A 10000-nucleotide genomic window follows, 5' to 3' on the forward strand; every position below is an offset into this window, starting at 1 on the left:
ACCTCGCTGTGTCGCTGCGAGAGGTCGCTCCGGAGCGTTTCGCGTCTCCGAGATGAAAATGGCGAGCGACTTCTCCCTGTCGCTCTGGTAGGTCGCTCCAAGCTTCGGGAGCGACTTCAGCACGTCGCTCTGGAAGGTCGCTCCGAGGTCAAAATGTGTGTCTCCGGATGTGAAAACGCGAGCGACTTTGTGCAGTCGCTCTGGATGAGTCGCTCCGGGATGTGGTGCACAGCGACCTCATGCCGTCGCTCCGAGAAGGTCGCTCCAGGCAGTGCTCGTCCAAAGACCACTCTAATCACCTCCTTTGAGCTCCAAATGCACCCAAATGTCTCCAGAACTCCATGTGGTACTCAAATACCTGATAGAGACATATGTATGCAAAATGCAACCTAGACATGGCTAAATCCTAATCTATATGATGAAAATGCACATGAATAAATGGATAAAACAATGTAAATATGCAAGATATCAACTCCCCCAAACTTGTTCTTTACTTGTCCTCAAGTGAACTTTCTAGAACTCATAGGAGAGAGGTTTGAAGGTGGGAGCTCATAGCCAAAAGAAACACAACTAGCAAACATAATTAGCACACTCTCTTATTACACTCTAGCTTCTCTAGGCCTATCTCAACTCCTTTTGTCCCTACACTCATCATCAAGCATCCACACATTCAAATCAACCAACTCTCACATTCATTAAGCACAAAACATCAGGTGAATTCTTGCAAATGGTCCGTTGGTCCAAGTCATTTGGTTGGGTAAGGGAAGGCTTTTATTCAAGTGATTCAAGAGGTTCAAAACATATGATCTTTAAGGTGGTTTACTCTCAAAACAAGTAGCCTTGACATTGCACATAATATATCTAAGAAAGGGACCAACTCATGCATACAATGCTCAATCTCCATTGTTCTACCCTTTTCCCAAACATACAATTACACAATCATTCCCAAATGTCAAACCCAACTCACATCTCTCACCAAAAGATCCTAAGAACTTTAACTCTTTCTTTTTGAAATCTACAAGGGATTTTTCTACAACCTCAAAACATTTCTTAGCTCCTAACAACTTTGCTAGCCCCCTTTTCTTTCTTTTTTTTTTTTTTCGATTTCTTTTTTTTTTTTTTTTTTTTTTTTTTTTTAGGTTGGGGGCCAAGACTTTTCAAAACTAGAGCTAGAGGTTCTCTACTTATCCCAGAAAATCAATTCACTTAAGCACAAAGAGTCTATCCTTTTTATTTTTCATTTCTCCCAAATCATGATCACAACACTCACCCTCCCACCTATAGCTAGACAAAAGAGTGTCCAATCTAGCAAAAATGAAGATCAAGCATTGTCGTTCCCGATACTCTCAACATTATGCGCATGTAAGACTTTCCGAAGAAGGCCTCACTCATCAAACAATGAAAGCTTAAAAGGAAGGAAAGGTTTTGGGAGTGGTCTACCACTAGAGTTTGTCAAAAAGATTGGCATAAAAGATGTGACAACTCCAGTGTGTATAGCCATGACTCAGTACACAAGGGACCCTAAGCAAGAAGCATTAAGTTCATTCATTTCTAATAAGGTTGTAGTTGGCTTCAAAGACTGAGTTTCAGCAATCAACAAGTTTCAAGAAGAGTTTTCAAGGCTCGAAACATACAAGTCTTTTCGAGAGGTGCATGGCTACTCAATGGTGCAACGTAGTGTTCTTTACAAGGCATTTAAAATCATTGCTCCCAATGCAAGTGAATGCAACCTATATGCTCTAGACTCTCCTAATGGTGCAAATGATGCAAACTAAATGAAAAATCTTTTTTTTTTTTTTTTTATGCAAATAGGTGTGCAATGCATGACTCAAATGAAACACAATCAAAGCAAACATGATCAAATGCTTGGTACCTCCCCCAAACTTGAGTTACACAGTCTCTGTGTTGTCAAAGAAAGAAGGAGATACCGAGAAGAAAACTAATATGCAAAAATGAAATGGTATATACAAGGGAGAGAAAGAAGTACCTCCTATGGATAATAGGTGGGGGCAGATGCCCCAGCATCGTCGTCGTCAGGAGGGAAGGTGGTGTAGTAACCACCGGATGCTGAACCGGAGCCTCCATACCATGGCTGGCTCTCAACCTCGTCAATCTCGTGCTCACTGTCAGAAGAAGCGAGGGATGGGGATTTGTTGCCGGAAGTGGAAGGTTGAGTGGGTGGGTTCCTCCACTTACGCTGAAGCTGCGCAGCAGTGAGGGGGAAGCCAAGAGCATCAGGCGGGGGTGGGGGCTGGGGGTTTGAGGTGTTCGCGAAAGCGAAATCGGCTGAGCTACATCCAGCTATTCCTCCCCTAGTTAAGACATCAGCTACTTTCTTCATGAACTTGGCTGAAGTCTTTGCCTGCTTCTTCACAGTCTTGCTGAGCGCCTTGCACTTATCCTTCAGCTTTTCTATCGTTCTGTCCTGAGCTTTGTTCCACCTCTGGAGACGACCAATGTGGTCATGAGCATCACGGAGAGCTCCAGGGGGAAGGACTCCGTCATGGGGCTTGAAGTAGTAGCGCGGAGGTCCATAGATATGCTCAGACGTGTCTGCAACAGGCGGGTCAGGTTGCGTAGGGACACTCCTTCTCCTTGATGAAGCTGCTTGAATTGGATCGAGAGGCCCGTGTTCTCCGAGAAAGTACTCCTGGGGAATGTTGAAGCTGACAGCTCCTGGTATCTCTAAACTCGTCAGGTTCCGGTTTGGAAGAACCACCTCGACTGGCTTGCCCTGCAAGTAGTAGTGGTAGACGTAGTCCTTCCCATACATCCCACTGAAATAGGTGGCAATCCTCAAGTAGGTGCCATCAATGAACCTAGGCCCCGCTGCGTCCTTTCCCAAGGGAACATTCAGAAATTGGAGCAGTGGTGTGATCATTCCGCCTATCCCCATCTTTGGGCGCGAATCAGTGGTGTACCACGCCCAGTCTCTGTAGTGTTCGAGACGGCCCACAAAGAAACTGACCATCCCAAAGGTAGCATAGATATCAGTGCTGGGAAGGGGTAACACTCCAGGTTGAGCGTAAGGACGGATAGCCGGACAGAGCAGTCGCATGTCTTCCTCAGTAACATTACCAGCTTGCTTCCGTGGGTAGAAAGCATGGACTAGCAATCTGTGGAGGTAGCGTACAGACGGGTGTCGGATGTGTGAGTTCTTGTCAGCCCCGGTAGAGTGCCTGTTTCCAGTGATCAACTTCCAAAGCTCTGTGGGGAGGTTCTCACACTTGGGAAGTGAGTGGTCTTCTAGGTCTTGGAACCCCATGACCCTCCCAATGTCCTTGAAGTTCATGTTGTATTCCTTCCATTGACCTTGAACGTGATTTTTCCCCATCCTTGCCTCACATGCGCCGTGTCGTGGTAAGTGACCACAAGAGAGGATAGGAACTGACAAGTGACATCCTTGTAGAAAGGATAAGCCATGGTGAGGAGTTTTGGCATCTTCAAATGTCCCAGCATCGCCTCAATATCGGATTCTAGACCCAACTCCTTCAGCAAATCGAGGTCGGCGAACCTGGTTGGAGCCCAAGTGACCCCATTCTTCAAGTGATCATACAGCTCCTCCACAGATGGAGTTTTTGCCCTGTCTCGATCAACAGCAACCCCTTTCCTTTGGACATCTTGGCTTTCTTCGTAGGTGCCTGCTCATCAGCACTCTCAGTTTCACTCTCCTCATGGGTGGGAACTGCTACACTTTTCCCTGCCCTCTTCTCTTGTTCTTTCGATTTCCTTGCAGCCAAAGTCTGCTGTCGAACAGTTCTCTGCGTCCCTGACCCAGTTGGCTCGCAGGATAAAGCTTTTCCTCTTAGTGCAAACTCTTTTCTTTCAGCTTCTTGCTTCTCAGCTTCCAACTTCCCTTTGTCTTCTTAACCATTTTCACCTGAAGAAGTAAAAACTTGAAAAGGGATAAGTAGATGGAAGTAAAGAAAAACAGGATTTTGCAAGAGAAAAATTGCAAAAGTGAACTTAACAAATGAATTTTCAGTTTAAACTCAAGTTCAACACAATGCAACAATTCTCACTCTTGTAACACCTTAACACATCTAGTTCACCCACAAACACACCCAATTAAGGTCAAATTCGAAAATCCCTAATTCCATGAACCCTAATTTTGCCAAAGTGCAAATTAAACTCAATTTCACCATTAATTCAACAACCCAACTTGATAGATAAACTTTCCCTAGTCTATTTCACCACAATCTAGCAAGAAAGTGACCAAATTTCGACTTTCAAATTCTAGGGTTCATGGACCTACGAATTTGAATTTAAAAACTCAATACCTTGCTCTGGATGAAAGGAAATGGTGAATGGGTGGTGAGGAATAGGCTACAGGGGCGAAAGCTTGGTTTAGAAACAAGAACTAGTTGATTTGGGTGAGAATTGAGAAGGTTTTGGGATTTTTGGTGTGGGTGAGTTTGAGAGAGTTTGTGAGTTTGTGAGAGGAGGGGAGAGTGAGAGAGATAGAGTCGCGGGGTTGGGGGTAGGGTTAGGGTCGTCCGGTTCGGTCTAGGGTGGTTAGGGTCGGTTTACTTGAATTAAACCGGGGTTTAGAGTTAGGAAACTTACCTGGACCGGTTCGGGAGCGACGTGAGGGTGTCGCTGGGAGAGGTCGCTCCCGAGTCGTTTCCTCGCGTCGTGTTTCGACAAAACCGCGAGCGACCTTGAAGTGTCGCTCTAGAAACCTCGCTCTGGCTGGAGCGACTTCAAGGTGTCGCTCTAGGACGTCGCTCCGGGTCAGTTTTTGAGCTCCGTTTCGTCGAAAACGCGAGCGACTCCGAGGTGTCGCTCCCATAATGTCGCTCCCAGCTGGAGCGACCCTTCGGCCTCGCTCCGAGACCTCGCTCTGAGGCGATTTTTCTTGATCCGACGACGAAAACGCGAGCGACCTTGGAGTGTCGCTCTCGAAACCTCGCTCCCAGCTGGAGCGACCTTGAGGTGTCGCTGTGAGACCTCGCTCCCACGCACGACTCCTGCTCAAAATGAACCGATCAAGCACCTGCACACAACTTCTCTCTTTTTTTTTTTATGCAATAAGATGAAAAATGGAAATACCAATGCAATATGTACAAGGATACGCATGGGACTTCCTCCCAAGTGAGCTTGTTTTAAGTCCCGAGCTTGACTTTGCCTCCTTTTAGATTAGGCCGGGGTAGGATCAGACAGTGGAGTTGAAACCCCATCTTCCTCTGGTGCAGTAGCCATGTAGAGCTTAACCCTTTGTCCATTGACTGTGAAGTCTCTTCCATCAGTGCTCCACAAAACTATTGCTCCATATGGTCTAACCTCCTTGACCTTGAAAGGACCGGACCACCTTGACTTAAGCTTTCCTGGAAACAACTTCAGCCTAGAGTTGTAGAGAAGAACTTGGTCTCCTTCTTTAAACTCTCTCTTCAGGATGTTCTTGTCATGGAAAGCCTTAGTCTTCTCCTTGTAGATTCTTGAGTTCTCGAAAGCATCCATTCTTATCTCATCAAGCTCGTGTAGCTGAAAGAGCCTTTTCTCCTTGGCACTCTTGATGTCAAAGTTCAGCAACTTTATTGCCCATAGTGCCTTGTACTCAAGCTCCACTGGCAAATGGCAAGCTTTCCCATACACTAGGTTGAAAGGTGTGGTGCCCAGTGGTGTCTTGTACGCTGTCCTATAAGCCCAAAGTGCATCGTCAAGCTTATTGGACCAATCCTTCCTTGTAATCCCCACAATCTTCTCCAGGATAGATTTGATCTCCCTGTTAGAAATCTCAACTTGGCCACTTGTTTGGGGATGATAAGGAGTTGCCACCTTGTGCTTCACACCGTTCTTCTTGAGAAGTCCCTCAAGCAGTTTGTTAATGAAGTGGGAACCTCCATCACTGATTACAACTCTTGGAACTCCAAACCTTGGGAAGATGATGCTCTTGAACATCTTGATTACAACTCTAGCATCATTGGTGGGGCTTGCAATGGCTTCCACCCATTTGGAGACATAATCAACAGCCACAAGGATATATTTGTTGCCAAAAGATGATGGAAATGGTCCCATGAAGTCAATACCCCAGACATCAAACACTTCAACTTCAAGGATTGGATTTTGAGGCATCTCATTCCTCTTGGTGATGTTTCCTCTTCTTTGGCAAGAATCACACTTCGAAACAAAGTCTTGTGTATCCTTGAACATATGTGGCCACCAGAATCCAGCTTGTAATACTTTTGCAACTGTTTTGAAGGTGGCAAAGTGACCTCCATAGGATGATCCATGACACTGTGCAAGGATCCCATCAATCTCCTCATTTGCAACCACTCTCCTATAAAGCTGATCTTTGCAGAGAATGTAGAGGTAGGGCTCGTCCCAGTAATATCTTTTCACATCCTTGTAGAACTTCTTCTTGGCATAGCCTACAAGATTCAAAGGTTCTCTTCCTGTGGCTAGGTAGTTCACCAAATCAGCATACCAAGGTTCTTTCTCCTCTGTTGCTTTGACTTCTTCCAGCTTCCTACCAGTCTCACAAACTGCTATCACTGCTTCGATAGCCATGATCTGCTCCTCAGGAAGTCCTTCGTCAATAGGGATACCAGACTCTACCCTCAACCTGGACAAATGATCAGCTACTCCATTCTCAACTCCAGGTTTGTCCTTGATCTCCATATCAAACTCTTGGAGCAAAAGGATCCACCTCAAAAGCCTGGGTTTTGCATCCTTCTTGGCCAAAAGGTGTCTCAAGGCAGCATGATCTGTGTAGACAATGACTTTAGACCCAACCAAGTAGCTCCTGAACTTCTCAAAGGCAAAAACAATTGCCAGCATCTCCTTCTCTGTTGTGGCATACCTCATCTGAGCATCATTGAGGGTTTGGCTGGCATAGTAGATCACATGGGTTTTGCCATCTTTCTTCTGCCCCAGAACAGCTCCCACAGCATAGTCACTGGCGTCACACATGATCTCAAAAGGGAGATCCCAATCAGGTGGCTGGACAATTGGGGCACTAACGAGTTCACCTTTCAGCTTCTTGAAAGCTTGTAGACATTCCACATCAAAACTGAAGGTAGCTTCCTTGCACAGCAGCCTGGTCAAAGGTCTAGTGATCATGGAGAAATCCTTGATGAACCTCCTGTAGAATCCAGCATGACCAAGAAAACTCCGGATGTCTTTCACTGTCTTTGGTGGAGGCAGACCAACCATAACATCGATTTTGGCTTTATCCACCTCAATCCCCTTCTCTGAAATCTTGTGTCCTAGCACAATCCCTTCCTTGACCATGAAGTGACACTTCTCCCAATTCAGCACAAGGTTGGTGTCTTCACATCTCTGTAGGACCCTGCACAAATTTGACAAACAAGCAGAAAACGAAGATCCGTAGACAGAGAAATCATCCATGAATACCTCCACAACATCCTCAATCAGATCAGAGAAAATTGACATCATGCACCTTTGAAAGGTGGCTGGAGCATTACATAGACCAAATGGCATCCTTCGATATGCAAAGGTACCATAGGGACATGTGAATGTCGTTTTCTCTTGATCATTGGGATGTATGGGGATTTGGAAAAATCCTGAGTACCCATCAAGGAAACAATAGAATGGGTGATTTGCAAGTCTCTCAAGCATCTGATCAATAAATGGTAGTGGAAAATGATCCTTTCTAGATGCAGAGTTTAGTTTTCGGTAATCAATGCACATTCTATGACCTGTGATGGTTCTTGTTGGTATCAATTCATCCTTGTCATTCTTGATCACAGTGATACCACCTTTCTTTGGTACAACATGCACAGGTGATACCCATTTAGAATCTGAGATAGGGTAAATAACACCAGCATCTAGGAGTTTAAGAATCTCTTTCTTTACAACATCCTTCAGGTTAGGATTTAACCTTCTTTGATGCTCGATAGAAGTCATTGATTCATCCTCAAGATGTATCCTATGCATGCACAAAGAGGGTGATATCCCCTTGATGTCATCTAGTGAGTAACCTATTGCCTTTCTAAATCTTTTAAGTGTTTTCAAAAGTTCAGATAGCTCATTTCAGTAAGTTCACTACTCACAATGACAGGGTAAGTTTCATTAGGACCAAGGAATGCATACCTTACACCATGGGGAAGAGGTTTAAGCTCCACTTTAGGTGCCTTAAGTTCACTCCAGTCATCCTGCTGGTTGTCCTCTTGTTGAGTGACTGAGACTTGTTGGTGAACCATCTGTGGAAGCTCCTCGTACTGGTCCTTACTGAAAAACGCCTGGTGTGAATCCAGCATCATCCCATAGGCAGTACTCTCCAGGTTCTCAATCACCTCAGCCTCCTTCTCTACAGTTAAAGCATGCTGTAGAGGGTCCTCTAGTGACAACTCTTCAAGGAGTTCATCAGCAAGGGCATCCATCTCTTCGATGTAGAACACTTGTCCTTGAACTGTTGGCCTCCTCATTACTTCCTTGATGTCGAAATGCAGAACGTGCCCTTTACCCAGATGGAGATCAATCTTGCCTTCTTTCACATTAACAATAGCTCCTGCTGTGGCTAAGAAAGGTCTTCCAAGGATTAAAGGATCTTGAGCTTCTTCACCCATTTCAAGCACCACAAAGTCTGTAGGGATCTCATAATTTCCAACCATCACTGGGAGGTCCTCTAAGATACCCACAGGGTACTTCACTGAACGATCAGCCAATACCAGAGAAAGTCTACACTTCTTGTACTGAGTGAAACCCAGCTTCTTAGCAACAGATAGGGGCATCAAGCTGACACTAGCTCCCAAATCGCAGAGACATCTATCAAATACCATAGGCCCAAGAGCACAAGGTAATGTGAAGCATCCTGGATCTTCTAGCTTCTTTGGAATGACCAGTCTGAATGATAGCACTGCACTCATGAGTGAGAATCACCATGCCCTCCATCTCTTTCTTCTTTGCAGCTACAGCATCTTTGAGGAACTTGCTGTACTGAGGGATCAGCATGAAAGCATCAATAATGGGCATTGTGACCTGGACTTCACTCATTTGCTTGTCAAACAAAGCTTTGTACTTCTCTAGCAGCTGCCTCTTGAATCGACCTGGGAATGGAAGCTTGGGTTCATAGGCAGGAGGAACAAAAGAGTTTTCACTTGCAGGAGTGACAACTTCACCATCTTTAACTGTTTTCTTCTCTTCTCCAACCTTTCCTTTTCCTTTTGCTTCCACTATCTTTTCCAAGATCTCGTCATTGATCTTCTCATCAACAATCACCACTTCATCATCTATGGTGATGGCAACCCCCTCACTTTGTTTCTCAGCATCCTTGGTGAGAGTTCTCTGAGGTAACTCCTTACCACTCCTGAGAGTGATAGCTTTCATGGTTTCCTTGGGGTTTTGCTCAGATTTTCCAGGTAGAGAACCTTGTTGGCGATTTTGTTGAGTGTTCATGGCAGCAAACTGGTTCTCCAAAGCTCTGAACTTGTTGTTGAGCTCATTGTAGCTCCCATCAATCTTTGAGTGAAGATTCTTCAACTCATAGCCAACATGCTTCTCACTTCTTGTTTGAGACTCCAGGATTTGTTTCAGTAGAGCATCAGTGCTGCTGACTTGAGGAGTGGAGGTAGAGGGATTAGATTGTTGTTGGGAAGAATGGTTGCCCTTGTTGTTGAAACCAGGAGGAGGGTTTTGCTGAGGTTGATAGCTGCCTTGCTGATTGTTCCGAGGCTGATAACCACTCTGTTGGTTGTTGGAATAGGATTTCTGTTGGTAGTTGTTGTACTGAAAGTTGGGTTCTTTCTTGTACCAGCTACCATTGTTGTTGATGAAACACAGCTCTTCCTGACCTTCCAAACCCTCAACTTCATGGACAACAACTGGTGTCTCTTGGCTTGGGTTGCCAACAAAGTGCAGCTGCTCTTGGGTAGCTTTATCAGCAAGGAGGATGTCTATCTTATCCTGTAGAGCCTTCAACTCCTTCCTCGTCTGCTTATCATCAGTTCTACTGCCTCTGTCGTGGTCTCCACTGTAGACTGCATCACTCTTAACCATGTTGTCAACCAGCTCCTCTGCATCCTCCTCAGTTCTCCCC

Source organism: Brassica napus, unplaced genomic scaffold (genome assembly GCF_020379485.1).
Source record: "Brassica napus cultivar Da-Ae unplaced genomic scaffold, Da-Ae ScsIHWf_1631;HRSCAF=2247, whole genome shotgun sequence".
NCBI lineage: Eukaryota > Viridiplantae > Streptophyta > Magnoliopsida > Brassicales > Brassicaceae > Brassica > Brassica napus.